Source organism: Portunus trituberculatus, unplaced genomic scaffold, assembly GCF_017591435.1.
Source record: "Portunus trituberculatus isolate SZX2019 unplaced genomic scaffold, ASM1759143v1 PGA_scaffold_522__18_contigs__length_968829, whole genome shotgun sequence".
In the NCBI taxonomy this organism is placed as follows: domain Eukaryota; kingdom Metazoa; phylum Arthropoda; class Malacostraca; order Decapoda; family Portunidae; genus Portunus; species Portunus trituberculatus.
Window position 1 is genome coordinate 499535 of NW_025541691.1, and position 26380 is coordinate 525914.

Consider the following 26380-nt stretch of genomic DNA (forward strand, 5'->3'; position numbering starts at 1 on the left):
AAACCAGTGGCCCTAGCTAACCCTGTCAACTCTCCTCTAGAACTTTATGACTCATACATGTATCAAGGTAAAGTGTCCCTGACTGATGGTAAAGACAAGGCAATAAATGTCAAGGTTCTGCGTGATACAGGTGCTGCCCAATCCATCTTAAGGGAAGATGTCATCCCTAACATCAAACAGGCTTTCACTGGGGAGAAGGTGATCCTTACAGGTCTCGAATCACAGCTCTCCTACCCCTTGGCTAACATTAGCTTACAGTGCCCTTCATTTCAGGAGAGGTTGAGGTAGCCATTAAACCTGGTGAACTGCCAGTACCGGGGTACATCTTGTACTGGGTAACGATCTTGCGGGTAACTTGGCTGTTCCAAACTTAATTGTTCTTGATTCCCCTTAAAAGAAAGTCCCACTAAGACCCTGGACAAACATCCCCTCACTTCTTCCCAGTGTGTGCAGTCACCAGGTCTCAGTCCAAGTCCCCTGCCCTTTCACCACCTCCTCCACCAATGATTGCCTCTACTGACAACTTGTACAATAACATCATTTCAAAGGAGAATTTGATTAATGCTCAGGAACAGGATCTCACTTTGGCTAAGATCAGACATGTTGCCAGTGAGACAAAGGATATGTCTAAATTGCCTTGTTTTTATTATCAGGAAGGAGTCCTGATGCGTGCCTACAGACCTCCTGAACTGAAACAACTAGACACCTGGTCAGAAACACATCAAGTTGTCATCCCTTGTCTGTAAGACCAGCCATTATAGAACTAGCTCATGATGGATTGTCAGGTCATCTAGGCATCCAAAAACCTACAAGAAGGCTCTTCAACATTTTTTGGCCAGGAATGAAAAAGGATGTGTCACACTATGTAAAACATGTCACATATGTCAAATTGTGGGTAAGCCTAACGAACGCCTTGTGCCAGCTCCTCTGACGCCTATTCCAGTTCAGACGGAGCCCTTCGAAAAGATAGTTCTGACTGACTGCGTAGGGCCCTTACCCAAAACCAAACGAGGGAATCAGTATTTGTTAACCCTCATGGATCCCACTACCAGGTACCCTGAAGCATTCCCTCTTAAGAACATCACATCAAAGACCATTGTAAAACATCTAATACATTTTTTCACCTCAGTAGGAATTCCAAAACAAATTCAGTCTGACAAGGGTAGCAATTTCACTAGCAATTTTTTCCAACAGATAGTGAATGAGCTAAACATCGACCATGTAACCTCCTCGGCTTACCACCCCCAATCCCAAGGCTGTCTGGAGCGGTTTCACCAAACATTAAAATCCATGATGAAGTATTGCTTGGAGCATCAAGGAGACTGGGATGAAAGTATCTCTTTTCTTCTCTTCGCTTTAAGAGAATCTCCTCAAGATTCTTTAGGTTACTCCCTTTGAATTACTCTATGGTAGACAGATCAGGGGGCCTCTCAAAATATTAAAGGATCAATGGTTTACTCAAAATACTCCTTCAAGCCCCAGTGTGTCTGACTACATCAGTAACCTTAAGAATAAAATCAGTGAAGTCAGATCTTTTGCTAAATCAAACTTCCTCAAATCTCAAACTAAAATGCAACAAAATTCTCTTCCTAAATCTGTCATGAGAAGTTTCAAACCAGGAGACAAGGTTTTACGTTTTCTCCCCACTCCAGGCAATACTCTTCACAGTAAGTTCATGGGACCTTATGTTGTGGCTCAAAAACTAAGTCCATTAACCCCTTCACTACGGTGACGCCTATGTGGGCGTCATGAAGCCCCAGTAGCAAATACGGTGATGCCTAAGTAGACGTCATATTTCTTTTCTGAGCTTTCTTCAGTTCAGTTGTCTCGTATAGTGTGTTGGATACCAACTACACACGCTGTATGCTGTCCTTGAAATCCTAGTGCTCCTCCCACCATCCTTGTCTCAACCAATCACTAAAGATAAGCTACATGCGTCCTGCCTTGTGTCTAAAATTACCCAATGGCATAGACTGTTCCCATCTCTCTCCCTTTCTCTCTCTCTCTCTCTCTCTCTCTCTCTCTCATTCCTCCTCCTCATCTCCCTTTCCTTTCCCCTCTCCTCTCGAAGATAAGTTACATGCATCGCCTTGTAACATTCGTAAACACACACACACACACACACACACACACACACACACACACACACACACACACACACACACACACACACACACACGGCCCGATAGCTCAGTGGTTAGAGCTGGCTTCACAAGCCAGATGACCGGGTTCAATTCCCTGGAGATATTTGGGTGTCTCCTTTCACGTGTAGCCCTGTTCACCCAGCAGTGAGTAGGTGGGATGTAAATCGAGGAGTTGTGACCTTGTTGTCCCTGTGTGTGGTGTGCCTGGTCTCAGACCTATCCCAAGATCAAATAATGAGCTCTGAGCTTGTTCCGTAGGGTAACATCTGGCTGTCTCGTCAGAGACTGCAGCAGATCAAACAGTGAATTACACAAATACAAAACAACAAATTTTCTAATCTCTCTCTCTCTCTCTCCCTTCATTTCCTCTCCTTCCCTCCTCCCATCTTCCTCTCGAAAGATAAGCTACATGCGTCCGCTTGTGTCTAAAATATTAGCAAATGTCACTCTCTCTCTCTCTCTCTCTCTCTCTCTCCAAGAGAGAAGCGTCCACTTTCCTCTTCAAATATAATGACTAAAAATAGCAGCATAATACACAAAGACGACAAGTATAACAAGCTTGCACTTTTTCCACTCCAGGCACTACCACAGTATATCATACAGGCGGGCTTTTTTAACATCCGGCACGAAGGGGTTAAACTATGTGGTCCACACTCCTGACCGTTGTAAGGATTCCCAACTAGTTCATATCAATCTAATGAAACCTTACCACTCCAGAGAACCAGAGGACGACTTGTCTCGCACTGTACCTGTATGTCTGGTAGGGAAGGAGTTTGGTCCTGTGCCCCCCCAAGGAAGAGTCCGACATCGAATTCCTCTTCTCGTCACCTAAAGGACGCCCCTCAAACAGCCAAATCATGTCCAACCTTGATGAGGTTTTTCTTTCCTTAACACCTTCACAACAGTCTGATCTTAAAAAGTTATTGCTAGACTTTTCAGAAATCACAGGTGACCTTCCAGGACTTTGTACTACTATCCAACATGATATAACATTAATATCTAATGACATCAAGCCTATAAGACAACCAGCCTATCGCATTTCACCCATTAAAAGAGACTTGATGAAAAAAGAGGTAGACTATCTGCTCTGTCATCACCTTGCAGAACCTAGTATATCCCCTGGGCTTCTCCTGCCTGTTAACATCTAAGCCAGATGGTAGTAGTCGATTTTGCACCGACTACAGGAAATTAAATAAAGTGACGGTACCAGACTCCTACCCATTGCCATTGATAGAGGACCTTATAGACAGCATAGGAGTAGCCAAATTTGTAACCACCATAGATTTACTTAAAGGTTACTACCAGATTCCCCTCTCAGACGAGGCCCGAATAATATCCGCCTTCATCACCCCCTTCGGGCTTGTCTAATGCTTCCGCCACCTTCCAGAGGGCTATAAATTACATCACCCAGGACTTGGAGGGAACATCTGCCTATCTGGACGACCTGGTGGTGACTTCGGACGACTGGGTGACACATCTGACCCATCTCTGGAAGCTGATGGGTCGGTTGCATGAAGCCGGTCTTACAATCAACCTAGCCAAGTCCACCTTCGGGAAGTCTACGGTGGTCTACCTGGGACATGTGGTGGGGAACGGCAAGGTTCGCCCCAAGAGAGCAAACGGGGAGGCCATCCTTGGCTTCCCTGTCCCTACCAACAGGACAGTTCTCATGAGGTTCTTGGGGATGGCTGGTTTCTACAGACGATTCTGTAGGAACTTCTCCACCCTGGCCGCCCCCCTGACGGACCTTATCAGCACTTCCGTCCCCTTCCACTGGACCCCGACCTGCGACGAAGCCTTCCAACATCTTAAGGCATTCCTCTCCTTGGAGCCAGTGGTCTGGACGCCAAATCACTCCCGCGCCTTCCATCTACAAGTGGACGCGAGTGGAGTTGGAGTGGGTGCTGTCCTCCTACAAGCGGACCCCACAAGCGGCATCCTCCATCCCATCGCCTATCACTCCACCAAGCTGAAGTAACACCAACTCAACTACTCCACCATCAAGAAGGAGGCTCTGGCACTCGTCCTGGCGCTCCAATATTTTGAGTGCTACCTTCATCCTGGCCCTCAAACTACGAAGGTCTTCACCGATCACAATCCTTTGGCCTTCCTTCATGCCATGAAGAACCGAAACCAATGCATACTTAGGTGGGCCTTGTTAACTCAACCTTTCAACTGGGAAGTCCACCATATCAAGGGGGTGGACAACATCATCGCTGACGCCTTATCAAGATCTCCCGTCTCACCTCCTTCATGAGCTCATTACGGAGGTCTTAGGGGGGAGGAAATGTTACTGCCCGCCCGTAACATACTCCACTACCCTCACCTCCTCCGCTTGCTACCTCATTCGCCACCTCTCCACCTCCCCTTCCACGTCATCGTCTCATGAACCCTCCACGTCACCGTCTCATGAACCTTCCACATCACCGTCTCATGAAGCCCCGCTACTATCCCGTAGTTGGATTCACGTGGCCCCATTCAACTCAAGTGGAAGTGTTAAGCGAGCTCCCTGATTTCCGGAAGTCAGTGGAGCTCAAGGCCTCAACCAGTGAACACACCGCCTCTTGGACTACCGTGGGATTCACATCACCCAGCACTTCACCACTGCGACACCTCATAAGTATTACTTCCCCTCGTCCCATTTTTTCCACATTGCCTCCATATAGGATTAGTATTATTGTTAGGTATTAAGTTGGGTTCTTTATTGTTTTATTTATTTCTGTGTTATATATATATGTGTATGTCAGTTTCATGTGTTTCATGTTATATCTATATGTGTATGTCAGTTTCATTGTTATTGGGTTATTAACCCCTTCAATACGGTGACACCTATGTAGGCGTCATGAAGCCCCAGTAGCATATACAGTGACGCCTACGTAGACGTCATATTTCTTTTCTGAGCTTTCTTCAGTTCAGTTGTCCCGTATAGTGTGTGGGATACCAACTACACACGCCGTATGCTGTCCTTGAAATCCTAGTGCTCCTCCCACCATCCTTGTCTCTGCCTTGTGTCTAAAATTACCCAATGGCATAGACAGTTCCCATCTCTCTCTCTCTCTCTCTCTCTCCATTCCCTACCTCCCCATCTCCCTTTCCTCCCTCCCCCTCTCCCTCTCAAAAGATAAGTTACATCGTCCCGCCTTGTAACATTCGTGGCACACACACACACACACACACACACACACACAAATACAAAACAAAAATTTTCTAATCTCTCTCTCTCTCTCTCTCTCCTCCCTTCGTTTCCTCTCCTTCCCTCCTCCCCTTTTCCTCTCGAAGATAAGCTACATGCGTCCGCTTGTGTCTAAAATATTAGCAAATGTCACACTCTCTCTCTCTCTCTCTCTCTCTCTCTCTCTCTCTCTCTCTTTTTCTCTGAAGAGAGAAGCGTCCACTTTCCTCTTCGAAGGCGATATAGTGACTAAAAAATAGCAGCATAATACACAAAGACGACAAGTATGACAAGCTTGCACGAGTTTCCCGTGCTCGGGCGCGCGGCACTACCACCCATATATCATACAGGCGGGCTTTTTTAACATCCAGCGCGAAGGGGTTAAATAGCTTCTTAAGTGCCCCCTTTCCATATCCTCACCAGTTGAACCTGCAGTGTTTTTTTTTTTTATTGTTATTGTTCACCGGCTCTCCGATGCCAGTCTTACCCATTTAACCGGTGAACATAACAACACACACACACACACACATACACACATACATTTTGTTCGGACAGTGTGTACTTTCCCCCCTTTTCTGTTTCTGTACAGAAGTGTATTGCCTTTGTTTTGTACAGGGATGTTTCTCGTTTTTTGTTTGTTTCTGATCCATCGTTATACACCAATGTATCTTATGGGGGGGATGTTGGATGTTGATGCAGTACGATATGTTTTCCCTGTGTTGTATCGCTGGCTCCGCCTCCGCCATCTAGGAGTCAGTCAGCTGCTTACTGAGTAAAGGAACAGACACGTCCCCACGTCTTTCCTTATCCCGCCATTCTCCAACCACCAATAAGATATTAAGAGAAAAATATCAGCAAATCAAATGGTGTTCTATCTGTAGGTGAAGGCTAATTGTGCACCATGATGCAGATCCCAATCACTCTCATCATGTCTAGCAGTGAAGGATGTTAATTCACTTAGTTTGGAGTTTTGGACACAAAGAAGTGGTATATACTGCAGTTACAGCATGTCAATTTAATTGTTGGGTTGAGTTAGGTTATATTAGTATCCCTGAGTCCAGCTTAGGTTAATATCCTTGGGGCATTAGGTTAGGTTAGATTAGTATCTCTGAGGAAGATTATAGAGACATAAAGGCTGTGACTCCAAACTAAGATTTTTTTTGTATATAGGAGGTGAAATTTACTGAAAAATTTAATTTGTACAGGGAGTCCTCGGGTTACGATGTTGATCCGTTCCTGACATGCGTCGTAACCCGAATTTCAGCGTAAGTCGAAAAATAAAAAAAAAAAAAAAATCTTACCTTTATTCCTTTGGTTGGCTTGCACACTGGAAGGAGGCATTGCAAGGGAGGGAGAGACAGGCTTATTGTGTAAAGGAAGCTGCAGAAGGTGCTGGAGATACTGGGGCTGGTGAATGAAGAGAGGCAGAATCTTCAGGTGCTGGAGATGCTTGAGCAGGTGAGTCTGGAGGTGAGGCAGAACCTCCAGGTGCTGGAGAAACTGGGGCAGGTGAGCCTGGAGGTGAGGCAGAACATTCAGAAGGTGCTGGAGATTCTGGGGCAGGTGAGTCTGGAGTAGTAGAGGCAGCTTAGGTAGAGGGTACAGGATCTGTTGCAGGCCTCTTTACCTTCTTAAAATACTGCTCCAGGTTAGTCTGAACAGAGAGCAACTTCTCATCCAAGATCTCCTTGTAACATTGCATCAAATCCATGATGCCTCTGGAAACCTTAGTGAATCTTTCAAAGTTGGGATCCATAGCCTCAAAGTTGCCAACGCTTGATGCATCTCAGCAAAACCTCTTGCCAAGCCCTGCCTTGTGAAAGCCCTAGGCTCTGGGATGGGTGCTTCTTCTTCTTCCTCTATGATCTGCTTCTCCAGTTGTATCAGGTCCTCAGCAGATAACTCCTTTCCATGAGATTCCAGCAGCTCTGTAACATCATCAACCTCCATCTCCAAATCAGTTTCCTTACTCAGGGCAACAACATTCTTAATAACATGCTGAACTGTGTCCTCAAACCCATGGAAATCACCCACAAATTGAGGACACAGTTTTTTCCAAAAACCATTCATGTTTGTTTGCTTAACCTCCTCCCAGGAATCAGCAATGTTCTTCAAGGCATCTTGATGAGCAGAATAACCCACCTCCTTAATTATCTCAGCCAACGCTTTAGGAAATTCACTTGCTGCTTTCTCATCACTACCAGCAGCTTCACCTTGCACTTTAAGGTTATGGTAATTGGACCGAGCCTTAAATCGCATAAACCAACCCCTACTAGCCACAAACTCTTCACTTTCACTTCCTTCCCCTTTTTCTTCTTTCAGTGCCTCAAACAATCTTTTCGCCTTCTCCTGAATCACCATAAGGCTCACTGGAATACGCCGTTGATTTTGTTCTTCCAACCAAAGCACCAATAATCTTTCCATCTCAATAATTAGACCACTACGCTGCTTGGTTATCACTGTCACTTTCATAGGAGCAGATCCTTTCACATGTTCCATAATGCACTCTTTATCTTTGATGATGGTAGCCACAATGGAACGACTAAGGCCAAGCGACTGGCCAATGTTTGTTGGTGTTTCTCCCTTTTGTGATCTCTTTATAATGTCCACTTTAACTTCCATGGTGATGGCCTTTCTCTTCTTTGATGCACTACCATCAGAAGAGTCTCCCTTACGCTTGGGAGTCATAACCAAGAGAGAGAGAGAGAAACGGTGCAAACAACCAAAATGGTGTATGTACAGAGACTTGAGACGCCGTCTTCCTCGCCCTACAACCACAACAAAGCGTATTCTTCCACCGTGCGCCCGAAACTAGTTCGTGTTTGTTTACGTCGCTTACAACACTAAACCACGTAAGACGGAATGACGCCTAATATTATTTTTTATGTTTTTATGGGCGCGTTCGTAACCACGAAACGTCGTAAGTCGAGACCGTCGTAACCCGAGGACTCCCTGTACATAAATTGTATATACCAGTATATAGGATTTTTTGGTAAATATCTGTAAAGGCGTCAGTTTGACATTAAGTTATAAGGAATGCACTGGCTATATTTTGAAACCTAGATCACAAAATGAGTTTTCATGACCATCAGAAAAATTTTCTATATTTCAGAAAAATCCATAGATTTAGGGTTTTATTTTCTAAATGGAGAGATTTCTATGTTCTATGCATATACAACCACTGGTACATTCTAACTATACCTAACCTAAACTAACATCTAACATAACTTGCAGTAATATTCATGTTTAAGCAAACTTACTAACATTAATTATAAGTGGGTAATTTGTGAAGGAAAGTGTATTGAAGAAAAGTGTTTTAAAAAGATGTCTACCTTCCAGTGGATACTCTTTTTTTTTTTGTGTGTGTGTGTGTCGGTGAGAGAGACAGGGTAAAAATTTACAAGTGCACATTCCTTTGCCAAATATGGTTGATTGCCTTCTTATATTTACTTATTTATTATTATTTTTTCAGAAATTACAAATTTCATCATTTTGTTTCTATGTAAGAGGGAACACCGACCAAGGACAAGTAAATAAACTGATGGAAAAAGGCCCACTTAAATGCCATTCCTTAAAGAAGTTAAATAGAAGCATAATCAGGAGACTCCAAGGATAATATAGGAGTCTGTTTTTTTGTCAATTCTAAATTACGCAAGAATCTATCTGTAGATAGATTCATGTAGTTTTGTGTGAAGGTAGAGAATTGTCTATAGAGGGTAAGCTGTGACTGCTCCATTGTGTTGTGAGATACAAAGGCAAATGTTCATGACAGCTTGCTTTAATGAAAAGTTCACAGCACCCCCTGAACCAGTACTATTAGACCTCATTGGGAGTAATTATAATTTCGGCAGGTGTCTATTGCCTCTTCCTTCCCTGACCAAACCAAAATAAAATTAATCTAAGCTAACCTTACCCTAAAACAGACCTAACTTAACCTAACCCTAATCTAACTGTTTCTGGCGCAATATATTGATATTCAAAAGCATCAATATGAGTCAACAATAGTCAAGCGCGTAAATAAAAGGTCAATCTCTGATGTGACTTTTTTTTTCTGGTGGGTAATGTACAGGTAACTCTCAAATTATGCATGTTTGATTTACATGTTTTTGTTATAATGCGACCGAAAAAATATTATAATTAATTTAATTTGTGCGATCGGTTTGCTTATATGCGATTTGGCCCAACCGCATTTTCAAACTGAGCGCCAGACACAATTTCAAACTGCGCACCAGAGAATTCCGCAGCTGGCCGATAGGTGGGAGGTCCGGGGCCGGATCCAAGAAGCAGGTTGTTGTCTATGTTGGTATGGACAACCTCCATAGCAACCTCCTACTCACATACCAACCTTTGTAAAATAGCATCCACAGATTCATTGCTGTTGGCAGGTGGAGGTTGGTAGCCCTCCTAAAAGTGCTCATTGGCTGCTAGGAGCTGGATCCAAGAAACTTTAACAACGTCAGAGCAACCTCCTGCCGCGAAATGACATCCATGAACGCTTGGAGGGATGGTAATGAGGTTGCTCTCAGGTTGCTGGGAACACCACCTCTCAAGGTGGTGTTACTGTCTTTTATATGCATTTATGTTCACAAAACAACATTTCTACTAGCTTTTTACAAACCTTCCCCCCCAAGAAAGGATTGTTTTGTAATGCATAAAGTGAAATCTTACATGGAATACCAAAAAATAAAGCAGAGATGACATCGCCCACAGACAAGGCAGAGACTCGCAGCGACTTGGCCGCTTCTTCTTCTTCTTGTGACCCTTTTAGCTTGCGTGTTGCTTTCACCACAATATTTATGTTTCCACTCCTCTATTGCCTGCTATAATGGATATCATATCTTAGTATTCATATACGCTCATGCCATGAGGATAACCTTGACTCCGTGGCACTGAGTGATAGTGAATTACTTATGAAATACTGCAGTATTTCATTAGTACAACAACAAAACAAAATCTTTGCCTTGTTGTTTTCTCTTATTATTTTTTGCTTTCTCTTATTATTTCTTGCTTTTCCCTTTACTTTAAATACACTTCTAGTAATTAGAATAGTAAAATAATAAAAACATCTTAATTTAGCCAAATAAGATGATTATTTTGTGTGAATTTTTTTGGACCACATCCCACATCTCCCCTGTTATCTATTATTTCTTATGAGAATTACATTTTTGTTTTACGCGAATTTTGATATACGCGATGCCTCTTGAAACGCATATATCGCGTAAATCGAGTTACCTGTAGTTGGTCGACTGATGGTATACATCTTTTCCGTCGCAAATGTAGGTTCTGTTACAGTTTCATGGTTTTGGCCACCCTTAGGTTGTTGTTCTTACTAATTACAAAATTTTCAGTACCTACACTACCTGCCGCAAATGAATAATAACACTGCAATAGGTCCAGGAATGTGCGGTGTTCGGCGAGTTTTCTCCAAGCCCAGCAAGCTGCGGCGAGCCACGGAGCTCCACCACACTCGGAAATGAGCAGTACACTAACTTCCACTTGTTTATAGATGGGGTTTGTGGGTAACTGCTGAATAGGATTCTTATTGTGTCTCTAGTTCTTTTGTCCAATGACGTGCCACCACCTCTTAACACCACGAGCTGCGCCAATGGGAATTCGCTATATGGCAGGGCACAGCTGGGCAGACAGGTGCACAAAGACATCTGTGTGTGCAATCCAGCCATGGCCACTATTGACATTAGTTGCAAAGGTTGCGAATTTGATTACTGGGAAATCATCGCTCCTGCTTTCCCTGTGGAGGACAGTGAACTTAACAACAATTGAGAAGAGGATCTTCCACAGCCAGGACCTTCATCCTTTCATTAAGGTATTGTGAGGAGGGGTATTGATAGAGATAGGACATATTGTGTGAAGCTATAAGAGAACCGGTGTGGGCGGGGGGGGAAAGCAGCCCCAAAGCAAAGATATGGTAGGTTAATTTTATGTTAGGGTTAGGTTAGTGTTCTAAGGGGGGTGCAGGGGGTGCAGCCCCTTTGGCTAGGATACGTTAGGTTAGGTTAGTGTTCTGGCTGGGAAGGGTGCGGGGCTGGCCCCCGGCTAAAAAATGTTAGGTTAGGTTTATGTTAGAGTTAGAATAGTGTCCTAGAGGGTGGGGTGCAGGGGGGGGGCACAACCCCACCCACTAAGAATATGCTAGGGTAGGTTTATGTTAGGGTTAGGTTAGTGTCCTAGAGGGGGAAGGTTATGTTATGTAAAACTTCCCTACATTTAGGGATATTTTCCTTGATTTGGAGAACTTTCCCTAGATTTAAGGAAGTATTCTTAGATTTAGGGAAATTCTTCAAATATGTAGGAAAATTTTCTTGGATTTTTCAAAGCCATATATCATTCATATATGTCTCCCCCACCCAAAACCCGCGATTTCCCAAAGGTCCCCAATCTTGTTGGAGGGGTTGGGGAGGTGATGGTAGAGATAAGGGATATTGTATTAAACTAAGAATTTACCCAAATGTATATTTTTCGAGCTACGTTTTTTTTTTTTTTTTGTTTCAACTCCATCTCATGCCTACCTCTCATTCTCAACGATCTTAAGGGGAACTGTAGAAAATATGGGCTTTTTGGGCTGGGAAGCAGTACAATGAATAATGGGCACTGCAAGTTATGGGAAATCAATAAATAAAGCTTAAAAACCATACTTGGTAAAGGAAGGATCTCTAGTAAATTTTTCACTATTTATTCTTGATACTTACCGCTCCCTTTGACCATGATACACCATATCTACCATTTGACGGACAACGCTTAACCTTGTGTTTGTAAGACAGGCGGTAAAATTAAAGTCTTATGTCAAAAACAGTAAATGTTCCCTATAAATCAATCCTACCTTTCTGTTTTTTGCTGAAATCAATCATACAATTTCGTCGGTGTCAGTTCCGAGTTCCTTCCTTCTTCTTGAGGGTTTGTTGGGGCCGTGCAGGCTGTGTCACAGCCTCTAGTGCCCCAAAGGTGCAGTATGCGGTGGTGAGGCGTTCAGAATATATGCGGTGCAGTTGATTTGTTTTCTGTAGGAAGGTCCTGGTGAGGTTGAGGGTCTTGAAAGCCTGAGTGGTATTTGTGCAGCCACCCAGGAGGTCAGTCAGTGTTGGCCTGTGTAGGCCTAAGTTGGCGGCGAGACAGTAGAGAGTAAGCAGGTGAGTAACGGCAAAACACAAACGGTCGCTTAGTTCCGAGTTCCGACGTGTCTATGTTGACATCGCTAAAGTCGGAACTCGAAGCAAGAAAGTTGAATGAAAGGGCGATTGCTTGTTGCTTCGCTCCCACCCAAGCATCCATTCAAGTGAAGGCACTTCAAGCCAGCCAGCAGAGTTTGTCGAAGCTGTTACGATCAGCAAATACGCTAACGAACAACTGTTGACTGTTTTATCATTTTTTGCTTGTGAGTATATGCCTTTCTCAGGGTACATTTCAAGTGGGTAGTGGTGAGGACAGCTGTGACAGACACCACAGGTTGGCCCCAACAGTGAGATTATAAAATGGCAAAGATTTTATAGGAGAAGGGGCCAGGTCAGGGTAAATTTTTACAGTAACATGAACATGACATCCTGACCCATAAACCAGAGATCTTTAACCAGTCTCATATATTTTATGAATCAACAGAGTCTAAAATTTTAAAGCACTAAAATGCCAAAGATGAGTAGTGCATGTGGCACCTTTATGAGAGTGCCGTACATGAAATTCAAGGGCTATTTTATGAGAACAAATCAATATAACAACAGCAAAGAGAAATAAACCAACACTTACGAGATGGCATGCAACCACCTAGTGTGGCACTTCTGAGTTCTGATGCATCCAGCGGCTCATAGCCTTGCACTGCAATTGATGCTGTTTATCTTGCTGGCCGCAGCAGCTTCTCAGTTGTGCCCCACTGTAGGAATTGTAGGAACTTGACTTCAACATTCTCCTACTCTTGTAGGGAATTGATCTTTTTATTCTCTTCTTGGGGGTTTATTGGGGCCGTCCAGGCTGTGTGTCACAGCCCAAAGGTGCGGTATGTGGTGGTGAGGTGTTTAGGCTATATGTGTTGAAGTTGATTTGTTTTCTGTAGGAAGATCCTGGTGAGGTTGAGAGTCTTGAAAGCCTGATTGGTATTTGTGCAGCCACTCAGGAGGTCAGTCAGTGTTGGCCTGTGAGAGTGAATTGCAGACAGTGAGTGGAGGAGTGTCACACAGTGTGAGTGGTAATGAGGGCAGTGAAGGAGTAGGTGTTCTTGGGTGTCAGACTGTGTAGGGCACCAGGGGCAGTGGGGAGTCAGTCATGCCCAGCCTGTGCAGGTGGGCATTGAGGCAGGTGTGGCCAATCCTCAGTCTGGTGATTGCCATGTCCAGTGCCCGGTTGGGGGAGTAAGTCCACCAGTGGTGTCTTGTGTCCTGTCTAATGTGTCCCAGTGAGGTGTGCTAACAGTGCTGTAAAGCATCAGTCAATGTTGAGGTCAGTGAGGAAGTCTGTTTGGTCAGTAGCTAAGTCAATAAGGGAAGGGTGGGTGTGTGCCTCTGCTGCTGCCCTGTCAACTACCGTGTTTCCCATGACACTGACATGGGAGGGCATCACCAGGACCTTCCTACAGAAAACAAACCAACTCCACCGTATTTACCCTGAACACGTCACCACCGCTAACTGCACCTTTGGGGCAATAGAGGCCGTGACACACAGCCTGCACAATCCCAACAAACCCCCAAGAAGAAGAAGAAGAAGAAGAAGAAGAAGAAAAGTTATAACTTGAAAATGTTGGATTTCTCGGTATGGGAAAAGTATAACAAAATACTTACAGAAACATTATTTTATAAGGAAAGAAAGGATGGAGAGGAGTATAAGAGAACATGCATCATTACAGTAATGTATTACACCGAAATATTAAACAAGAAGCATTTTCCATCCTCCAAAAGAATATACAATGCCTACAGTATTCGTGTGAATCTCGCGCATCTCAGACAGCTACCTAGTACTTAGCAATCTTGATGGTGATGGGTATGATGTGAATAGCGAGTGGCTAGTAGTAACTGCTGAATAGTGATTCAAGGCCCATTTGTCTCTCCACTTCCTAGGACTCGAACTTGGGCCCTCTCGGTTGTGAGCCAAGCATGCTAACCACTACACACTATGGTGTGTGTCTATTTACCTAGTTAGAATATGCTTTGACTGAAAACAGTGTTAATATAGCTCATTTTGTAATGATACACGAGACATGGGCATTGAAGTGTATCTCATGAAAAAGATTGGTGCCTCGTTATTTAATACACACAAGCATAAGGCAGAAATATCACACACTGTATCATGTGGCTGGCCTAAAGTTAACGACAACGTGTTAATTAAGTAGTTTTCAGCTTTTTTGCACCAAAACACAGAAATGCTACCAAAACACACTATTTCTCTAAGGAACTGAAATATGTAAAAAATGGGTTATTTTGGTGTATTCAAGCGATTTATGTACCAAAACTCAGAAATACAAGCAAAAAACACTATATTTGTTAAAACGTCTTATTTATGTGTTTTTAAGGTGTTTTATGAAAAAAAAATATCGATAGAAAATTTTGCTTACGCGTCATTTTACATTGTTTTGCTTCTAAACAATAAAATTCATGGAAACAAGCTAATATAGAGAGAGCAAAGTAAAATTAACAAAAACGTGTTAATTAAATAGTTTTCAGCTTTTTTTGCACCAAAACACAGAAATGCTGCCAAAAACACAATAATTGTCTAAGAAACTGAAATATGTCAAAAATTAGTTATCTTGGTGTATTCAAGCGTTTTATGCACCAAAACTTAGAAATACAGGCAAAACATTATATTTGGAAAAACGTCTTATATATGTGTTTTTAAGATGTTTCATGAAAAAAAACTATTTCGATTAAAAATATTGTTTATTCATGTCATTTAGACTGTTTTGCTTCAAAACGATATAAATGATAAAAGAAAAAGCCAATATAGAGAAACCAAAGTAAAAGTAACAATAACGTGTTATTTTAGTAGTTTTCAGCTTTTTTTGCACCAAAACACAGAAATGCAGGCAAAACACACTCTTTGTCTGAGGAACAGAAATATGTAAAAAAAAAATGGCTTATTTTAATGTATTCTAGAGTTTTATGCAACAAAACTTAGAAATGAAGGCAAAACACACTATTTGTCTAAGGGATTGAAATATGTTAAAAATTGGTTATTTTAGTGTATTCTAGCTTTTTGTGCAACAAAACTCAGAATTGCACGCAAAACACACTATTTGTCTAAGGAAATAAAATGTGTCAAATAAGGGGTTATTGTTGTATATTTCAGCGTTTTATTCACCAAAACTCAGAAATGCAGACAAAAACACTATTTGTCTAAGGAACTAAAATATGTCAAAAATCGATTATTTTGGAGTATTCAAGCGTTTTCTGCAACAAAACTAAGAATTGCAGGTAAAACACAGTATTTGTCTATGGAAATAAAATGTGTCAAAAATGGGTTATTTTGGTGTATTCCAGCGTTTTATGCACCAAAACTCTAAAATGCAGGCAAAACACACTATTTGTGTAAGTAACAGAAATATATCTAAAATAGGTTATTTTGGAGTATTCCAGCGTTTTAAAACATGCACCAAAACTAAAAAATGCAGGTAAAACACTATATTTGTTAAAACGTCTTATTTGTGTGGTTTTAAAGTGTTTTTTTTTTTTTTTAACTATCTCGATTGAAAATTTTGCTTATTTGTCACCTTACATTGTTTTACTTCAAAACGATAGAATTGTTGGAAACAAGCTACTATAGAGAAACCAAAGGAAAATTAACAAAAACGTGTTATTTTAGAAGTTTTCAGCTTTTTTGCACCAAAACACAGAAATGCTACCAAAACACACTATTTATCTAAGGAACTGAAATATGTAAAAAATGGGTTATTTTGGTGTATTCAAACGTTTTGTGTACCAAAACTTAGAAATGCAGGGAAAACACTATATGTGTAAAAACGTCTTATTTATGTGTTTTTAAGGTGTTTTACATAAAAAACTATCTTGATTGAAATTTTTGTTTATTCAAGTCATTTTACAGTGTTTTGCTTCAAACGATATAAATGATAAAAACAAGGCAATATAAGGAAAGTAAAGTAAAAGTAAAAAAACGTGAAATTTTTAAAATTTTTCAGCTTTTTTTGCACCAAAACTCTGAAATGCAGGCAAAACACACTATTTGTCTATGTAACTGAAATATGTCAAAAAAGGGTTATTTTGGAGTATTCCAGCGTTTTATGCACCAAAACTCAAAAATATAGGCAAAACACTATATTTGTTAAAACGTCTTATTTATGTGTTTTTAAGGTATTTTATGAAAAAAAAAACTATCTCGATTGAAAATTTTGCTTACTCGTCATTTTACATTGTTTTGCTTCAAAACGATAAAATTGATGGAAACAAGCTAATGAAGAGAAAGCAAAGTAAAATTAACAAAAACGTGTTAATTAAGTAGTTTTCAGCTTTTTTTGCACCAAAACACAGAAATGCGACTGAAACACACCATTTTTTTAAGGAACTAAAATATGTCAAAAATGGGTTATTTTGGTATATTCAAGCGTTTTATGCACCGAAACTCAGAAATCCAGGCAAAACACTATATATGTCAAAACAACTTATTTATGTGTTTTTAAGGTGTTTTATGAAAAAAACTATCTCGATTGAAAATTTTGCTTACTCGTCATTTTACATTGTTTTGCTTCAAAACAATAAAATTAATGGAAACAAGCTAATATAGAGAAAGCAAAGTAGAATAAACAAAAACGTGTTAATTAAGTAGTTTTCAGGTTTTTTCACCAAAACACAAATATGCTACCAAAACCACAATATTTGTCTAAGAAACTAAAATATGTCAAAAATGGGATATTTTGGTGTATTAAAGCGTTTTATGCACCAAAACTTAGAAATGCAGGCAAAACACTGTATTTGGAAAAACGTTTTATTTGTGTTTTTAAGGGATTTTATGAAAAAAAACATATCTCGATTGAAAATATTGTTTATTTCAGTCATTTACATTGTCTTGCTTGAAAACGATATTATTGATAAAAACAAGCCAATATAAAAAAACCAAAGTAAAAGCAACAAAAACGTGTTATTTAAGTAGTTTTTAGCTTTTTTTGCACCAAAACACAGAAATGCAGGCAAAACACTCTATTTGTCTAGGGAATTGAAATATGTAAAAAATAAGTTATTTTAGAGTATTCCAGAATTTTATGCAACAAAATGCAGAATTGCAAGCAAAACACACTATTTGTCTAAGGAACTGAAATATGTAAAAAATTGGTTATGTTAGTGTGTTCCAGCGTCTTGTGACACAAAACTCACAATATCACCAAAAACACACTATTTGTCTAAGGAACTAAAATAAATCAAATATGGGTAATTTTGGTGTATCCAGCGTTTTATTCACCAACACTCAGAAATGCAGGCAAAACACACTATTTGTCTAAGGAACTGAAATATGTCAAAAATCGGTTATTTTGGTGTATTCCAGCGTGTTCTGCAACAAAATTCAGTATTGCAGGCAAAACACAGTATTTGCCTGTGGAAATAAAATGTGTCAAAAATGTGTTATTTTGGTGTATTCCATTGTTTTATGCACCAAAACTCTGAAATGCAGGGAAAACACACTATTTGTGTAAGAGAAATATGTCTAAAATGGATTATTTTGGAGTATTGCAGCGTTTTATGCACCAAAACTCACAAATGCAGGCAAAACATTAAATTTGTCAAAACGTTTTATTTGTGTTTTTTAAGGTGTTAAAAAAAAAAAAAAGTATTTCGATTGAAAGATTTGCTTATTTCTCACTTTACATGATTTTGCATCAAACCGGTATAATTGATGGAAACAATCTAATATAGAGAAACCAAAGTAAAATTCACAAAAACGTGTTCTTTTAGTAGTTTTCAGGTTTTTTACACCAGAAAACAGAAATACTACCAAAACACACTATTTGTTTAAGGAACTTATATATATATAAAAAAAATGGGTTATTTTGGTATATTCAAGCGTTTTATGCACCAAAACTCAGAAATCCAGGCAAAACATTATAATTGTTATAACGTCTTATTTACGTGTTTTTAAGGTGTTTTATGAAAAAAAACTATCTCGGTTGAAAATTTTGCTTACTCGTCATTTTATTTTGTTTTGCTTCAAAACGATTAAACTAATGGAAACAAGCTAATATAGAGAAAGCAAAGTAAAATTAATAACAACGTGTTAATTAAATTGTTTTAAGCTTTTTTTGCACCAAAACACAGAAATGATACCAAAACACACTTTTCGTCTAAGGATCTGAAATATGTCAAAAATGGGTTATTTTGGTGTATTCAAGCGTTTTATGCACCAAAACTTAGAAATGCAGGCAAAACACTGTATTTGGTTATGTTAGTGTATTCCAGCGTTTTGTGCAACAAAAGTCAGAATTGCACACATAACACACTATTTGTCTAAGGAACTAAAATGTGTCAAATATGGGGTATTTTGGTGTATTCCAGCGTTTTATTCACCAAAACTCAGAAATGCAGGCAAAACACACTATTTGTCTAAGGAACTGAAATATGTTAAAAATCGGTTATTTTGGTATATTCCTGCGTTTTTTGCAGCAAAACTCAGAATTGCACGCAAAACAGTATTTGTGTATGGAAATAAAATGTGTCAAAAATGGGTTATTTTGGTGTATTCCAGCGTTTTATGCATAAAAAATCTGAAATGCATTGAAAACACACAATTTGTGTAAGTAACAAAAATATGTCTAAAATAGATTATTTTGGAATATTCCAGCGTTTTATGCACCAAAACTCAGAAATGCAGGCAAAACACTATATTTGTCAAAACGTCTTATTTGTGTGTTTTTAAGGTGTTTTTTGAAAAATAAACTATCTCGATTGAAAGTTTTCCTTATTCGTAACTTTACATTGTTTTCCTTCAAAACAATAAAATTGATGGAAACAAGCTAATATAAAGAAACCAAAGTAAAATTAACAAAAACGTTTTATTTTAGTACTTTTCAGCTTTTTTGCACCAAAACACAAAAATGATATCAAAACACACTATTTGTCTAAAGAATTGAAATATGTCAAAAATGCGTTATTTTGGTGTATACAAGTGTTTTCTGTACCAAAACTTAGAAATGCAGGCAAAACACTATATTTGTAAAAACGTCATATATATGTGTTTTAAGGGTTTTATAAAAAAACTATCTTGATGGAAAATTTTGTTTATTCAAGTCATTTTACATTGTTGTACTTCAAAACGATATAAAGGATAGAGACAAGCCAATTTAGAGAAAGCAAAGTAAAAGTAACAAAAACATGTTATTTAAGTAGTTTTCAGCTTTTATTACTCCAAAACTCTGAAATGCAGGCAAAACACACTATTTGTATAAGGAACTGAAATACGTCAAAAATAGGTTATTTTGGAGTATTCCAGCTTTTTTTGCACCAAAACTCAGAAATGCTGGCAAAACACTATATTTGTTAAAACGTCTTATTTGTGTGTTGTTAAGTTTTTTTTTTTTTTTTTTAACTATATCGATTGAAAATTTTGCTTATTCCTCATTTTACTTTGTTTTGCTACAAAATGATAAAATTGATGGAAACAAGCTAATATAGAGAAACCAAAGTAAATGAACAAAAACGTGATATTTTAGTAGTTTTCAGGTTTTTTGCACCAAAACACATAAATGCTACCAAAACACACTATTTGTCTAAGGAACTGAAATATGTCAAAAATGGGTTATTTTGTTGTATTCAAGCGTTTAATGCACCAAAACTCAGAAATGCAGGCAAAACACTATATTTGTTAAAACGTCTTACTTATCTGTTCTTAAGGTGTTTTATGAAATAAAAACATCTCAAATGAAAATTTTGCTTACTCGTCATTTTACATTGTTTTGCTTCAAAATGATAATATTGATGGAAACAAGCTAATATAGAGAGAGCAATGCAAAATGAGCAAAAACGTATATGGAAAATATGGGTTATTTTGGTGTATTCATCAAATCTTAGAAACGCAGGCAAAACACTATATTTGGAAAAACGTCTTATTTATGTGTTTTTAAGGTGTTTTATAAAAAAAAAACTATCACGATTGAAAATATTGTTTATTCATGTCATTTAGATTGTTTTGCTTAAAAAAGATATAATCGATAAAATAAAGCCAATATAGAGAAATCAAAGTAAAAGTAACAAAAACGTGTTATTTTAGTAGTTTTCAGCTTTTTTTGCACCAAAACACAGAAATGCAAGCAAAAAACACTCATTGTCTAAGAAACTGAAATATGTAAAAAAATATGATATTTTAATGTGTTCCAGAGTTTTATGCAACAAAACTCAGAATTGCACGAAAAACACACTATTTGTCTAAGGAATTAAAATGTGTCAAATATGGGTTATTTTGGTGTATTCCAGCGTTTTATTTACCAAAACTCAGTAATGCAGACAAAACACACTATTTATCTAAGAAACTGAAATATGTCAAAAAATTGGATATTTTGGTGTATTACAGCGTTTTCTGCAACAAAACTCAGAATTGCATGTAAAACAGTATTTGTCTATAGTGATAATATGTGTCAAAATGGGTTATTTTGGTGTATTCCAGCGTTTTATGCAACAAATCTCTGAAATGCAGGCAAAACACAATATTTGTATAAGTAACAGAAATATGTCTAAAATGGGTTATTTTGGAGTATTCCAGCGTTTTAAGCACCAAAACTCAGAAATGCAGGCAAAACACTACATTTGTTAAAACGTGTTATTTGTGTGTTTTTAAGGTGTATTTTTGAAAAAAAAACTAACTCGATTGAAAATTTTGCTTATTTGTCACCTTACATTGTTTTGCTTCAAAACAATAAGATTGATGGAAACAAGGTAATATGCTCGTAGAGAAACCAAAGTAAAATTAACCAAAACGTATTATTTTAGTAGTTTTCAGCTTTTTGCACCAAAACACATAAATGCTACCGAAACACACTCATTGTCTAAGGAACTGAAATATGTCAAAAATAGGTTATTTTGTTGTATTCAAGCACTTTATGAACCAAAAAATAGAAATGCAGAGAAAACTATATTTGTAAAAACGTCTTTTATGTTTTTAAAATGTTTTATAAAAAAAAAAAAACTATCTCGATTGAAAATTTTGTTTATTCAAGTCATTTTACATTATTTTGCTTGAAAACGATATAAATGATAAAAACATGCCAATAAAGAGAAAGCAAAGTAAAAGTAACAAAAACGTATTATTTTACTAGATTTCAGCTTTTTTTGCAACAAAACTCTGAAATGCAGGCAAAACTCAATATTTGTCTAAGGAAGTGAAATATGTCAAAGATGGGTTATTTTGAAGTAATTCAGCGTTTTAATCAGCAAAAGTAAAAAATTTAGGCAAAACACTATATTTGTTAAAACGTCTTATTTATGTGTTTTTAAGTTGTTTTCAAAAAAAAAACTCGATTGAAAATTTTGCTTACTCGTCATTTTACATTGTTTTGCTTCAAAACAATAAAACTGACCGAAACAAGCTAATGAAGAGAAAGCAAAGTAAAATTAACAAAAATGTGTTAATTAAGTAATTTTCAGGTTTATTCCACCAAAACACAGAAATGTTACCAAAACACACTCTTTGTTTAAGGAAATGAAATATGTCAAAAATGGGTTAATTTGGTATATTCAAGCGTTTTATGAACCAAAACTCAGAAATCCAGCCAAACACTATATATGTTAAAACGTCTTATTAATGTGTTTTTAAGGTGTTTTATGAAAAAAAAACTCGATTGAAAATTTTGATTTCTCGTCATTTTACATTGTTTTCCTTCAAAACGATAAAATTGATGGAAACAAGCTAATATAGAAAAAGCAAAGTAAAATGAACAAAAACGTGCTAATTAAGTAGTTTTCAGCTTTTTATCACCAAAACACAAAAATGCTACCAAAAACACAATATTTGTGTAAGGAACTGAAATATGTCAAAAATGGGTTATTTTGGTGTATTCTAGCGTTTTATGCACCAAAACTCAGAAAATCGGTAAAACACACTATTTGTGTAAGGAACTGAAATATGTCAAATATGGGGTATTTTGGTGTATTCAAGCGTTTTATGCACCAAATTCAGAAATACAGGCAAAACACTATTTTTTTTAAAACGTCTTATCTATGATTTTTTAAGGTGATTTAAGAAAAAAAAAAACACTATCTCGATTGAAAATTTTGCTTATTCGTCATTTTACATTGTTTTGCTACAAAACGATAAAATTGATGAAAACAAGCTAGTATAGTGAATCGAAAGTAAAATTAACAAAAACGTGGTATTTTAGTAGTTTTTAGCTTTTTCCACCAAAAAAAAAGAAATTCTACCAAAACAGACTGTCTATGGAACTGAAATATGTAAAAAATGGGTTATTTTACTGTATTCCAGCGTTTTATGCACTAACACTATGAAATGCAGGCAAAACACACTATTTGTCTAAAGAAATAAAATATATCAAAAAGGGGTTATTTTGGTGTATTCCAGCGTTTTTTTACACCAAAACTCAGATATGCAGGTAAAACACACTATTTGCCTAAAGAACTGAAATATGTAAAAAATGGGTTATTTTGGTGTCTTTTATCGTTTTATGCACTAAACTTAGAAATGCAGGCAAAACACTATATTTGTTAAAATGTCTTATTTATAAGTTTTTAAGGTGTTTTATGAAAAAAAAACTAACTCGATTAAAAATTTGGTTATTCGTCATTTTATATTGTTTTGCTTCCAAAAGATAAAATTGAAGAAAAAAAAGCCAGTATTAAGAATCCAAAGTACAATGAACTAAAACGTGGTATTTTAGTGGTTTTTAGCTTTTTTATCCACCAAAACACAGAAATGCAAACAAAACACTCTAATTGTCTAAGGTTCTGAAATATGTCAAAAATGGGTTATTTTGGTGTATTCCAGCGTTTTATGCACCAACACTCTGAAATGCAGGCAAAACACACTATTTGTCTAAAAACTGATTTATGTAAAAAAATGTGTCCTTTTGGTGTATTCCAGCGTGTTATGCAACAAAACACAGAATAGCAGGGAAAAAGCACTATTTGTACAGGAAATGAAATATGTCAAAAATGGGTTATTTTGGTGTATTTCAGCGTTTTATGCACCAACACTGAAATGCAGTCAAAACACACTATTTGTCTAAGGAACTAAAATATATTAAAAATGTGTTGTTTTGGTCTAATCCGGCGTTTTATGGAACAAAACTCAGAATAGCAGGCAAAACACACTACTTTCCTAAGGAAAGTTCCTAAGTCAAAAAACTGTTATTTTAGTGTATTCCAGCGTTTTATGCACCAAAACTCAAAAATGCAGAAAAAACACACTCTTTCTGTAAGGAACTGAAATATGTCAAAAATGCGGTATTTTGGTGTATTCTACCCTTTTAATGCACCAAAACTCAGAAATGCAAGCAAAACACTATTTTTGTTAAAACGTATTATTTAGGTGTTTTTAAGGTGTTTTATGAAAAAAAAGTATCTTGATTGAAAATTTTTCTTATTCGTAATTTTATATTGTTTTCATTCAAAATGATAAAATTGATGAAAATAAGCTAGTATAGAGAATCCAAAGTAAAATTAACAAAAACGTGGTGTTTTAGTAGTTTTTAGCTTTTCTCCACCAAAACACACAAATGCTACAAAAACACACTATTTGTTTAAGGAACTGAAATATGTAAAAAGTAGGTTATTTTGGGGTATTACAGCGTTTTATGCAACAACACTCTGAAATGCAGGCAAGACAAATAGTGTGTTTTGGTAGCAATTTTTTTTTTTAGGTGGAAAAAGGCTAAAAACTACTAAAATACCACGTTTTTGTTAATTTTACTTTGGATTCTCTATAATAGCTTGTTTTCATCAGTTTTAACGTTTTGTAGCAAAACAATGTAAAATGACGAATAAGCAAAATTTTCAATCGAGATAGTTTTTTTTCTTAAAACACTTTAAAAACACGTAAATTAGACGTTTTAACAAATATAGTGTTTTGCCTGCATTTCTGAGTTTGGTGCATAAAACGGTAGAAGACACCAAAATAACCCATTTTGACATATTTCAGTTCCTTAAACAAATAGTGTGCTTTACCTGCATATCTGAGTTTTGGTGCATAAAACGCTGTAATACACCAAAATAACCCCTTTTTAACATATTTCAGTTTCTTAGAGAAATAGTGTGTTTTGCCTGCTATTCTGAGTTTTGTTACATAAAACGCTGGAATATACCAAAATAACACATTTTTGACATATTTCAGTTCCTTAGACAAATAGTGTGTTTTGCCTGCATTTCAGAGTGTTGGTGCATAAAACGCTGGAATACACCAAAATATTCTATTTCTAACATATTTCAGTTTCTTAGAAAAATGGTGTGTTTGGTAGCATTTCTGTGTTTAGGTGGAAAAAAGCTAAAAGCTACTAAAATACCACGTTTTTGTAATTTTACTTTGGATTCTCTATAATAGCTTGTTTTCATCAATTTTAACGTTTTGTAGCAAAACAATGTAAAATGACGAATAAGAAAAATTTTCAATCGAGATTGTTTTTTTTTTAAATACTTTAAAAACAAGTAAATTAGACGTATTAACATATATAGTGTTTTGCCTGCATTTCTGAGTTTGGTGCATAAAACGGTAGAAGACACCAAAATAACCCATTTCTGACATATTTCAGTTCCTTAAACAAATAGTGTGCTTTACCTGCATATCTGAGTTTTGGTGCATAAAACGCTGTAATACACCAAAATAACCCCTTTTTGACATATTTCAGTTTCTTAGACAAATAGTGTGTTTTGCCTGCTATTCTGAGTTTTGTTGCATAAAACGCTGGAATATACCAAAATAACACATTTTTGACATATTTCAGTTCCTTAGACAAATAGTGTGTTTTGCCTGCATTTCAGAGTGTTGGTGCATAAAACGCTGAAATACACCAAAATATTCTATTTTTAACATATTTCAGTTTCTTAGACAAATAGTGTGTTTGGTAGCATTTCTGTGTTTAGGTGGAAAAAAGCTAAAAGCTACTAAAATACCACGTTTTTGTTAATTTTACTTTGGATTCTCTATAATAGCTTGTTTTCATCAATTTTAACGTTTTGTAGCAAAACAATGTAAAATGACGAATAAGCAAAATTTTCAATCGAGATAGTTTTTTTTTTCTTAAAACACTTTAAAAACACGTAAATTAGACGTTTTAACAAATATAGTGTTTTGCCTGCATTTCTGAGTTTGGTGCATAAAACGGTAGAAGACACCAAAATAACCCATTTTGACATATTTCAGTTCCTTAAACAAATAGTGTGCTTTACCTGCATATCTGAGTTTTGGTGCATAAAACGCTGTAATACACCAAAATAACCCCTTTTTGACATATTTCAGTTTCTTAGACAAATAGTGTGTTTTGCCTGCTATTCTGAGTTTTGTTGCATAAAACGCTGGAATATACCAAAATAACACATTTTTTACATATTTCAGTTCCTTAGACAAATAGTGTGTTTTGCCTGCATTTCAGAGTGTTGGTGCATAAAACGCTGGAATACACCAAAATATTCTATTTTTAACATATTTCAGTTTCTTAGACAAATAGTGTGTTTGGTAGCATTTCTGTGTTTAGGTGGAAAAAAGCTAAAAGCTACTAAAATACCACGTTTTTGTTAATTTTACTTTGGATTCTCTATAATAGCTTGTTTTCATCAATTTTAACGTTTTGTAGCAAAACAATGTAAAATGACGAATAAGCAAAATTTTCAATCGAGATAGTTTTTTTTTTTAAAACACCTTAAAACACATAAATAAGACGTTTTAACAAATATAGTGTTTTGCCTGCATTTCTTAGTTTGGTGCATAAAACGGTAGAAGACACCAAATTAACCCTTATTTTGACATATTTCAGTTCCTTAAACAAATAGTATGCTTTACCTGCATATCTGAGTTTTGGTGCATAAAACGCTGTAATACACCAAAATAACCCTTTTGACATATTTCAGTTTCTTAGACAAATAGTGTGTTTTGCCTGCTATTCTGAGTTTTGTTGCATAAAACGCTGGAATAT

At 37.2% G+C, this 26380-nt stretch overlaps 1 protein-coding gene across 7 annotated transcripts in view; it reads right to left on the minus strand.

Annotated features, from left to right (window-relative positions):
- The window catches only part of LOC123500960 (inactive hydroxysteroid dehydrogenase-like protein 1), a 323618-nt gene extending 310955 nt beyond the window's left edge, over nt 1-12663 (minus strand). For 2 of the 7 annotated variants that reach the window (XR_006673512.1, XM_045249508.1), the window contains exon 1: nt 12155-12637. The gene's annotated coding sequence lies outside the window, so the exon portion shown is untranslated. Of the gene's footprint in view, nt 1-12154 lie in introns of all 7 variants that reach the window. The other 5 variants (XM_045249509.1, XM_045249510.1, XR_006673515.1 and 2 more) reach the window with 4 other exon arrangements.
- Nucleotides 12664-26380: the final 13717 nt, after the last annotated feature.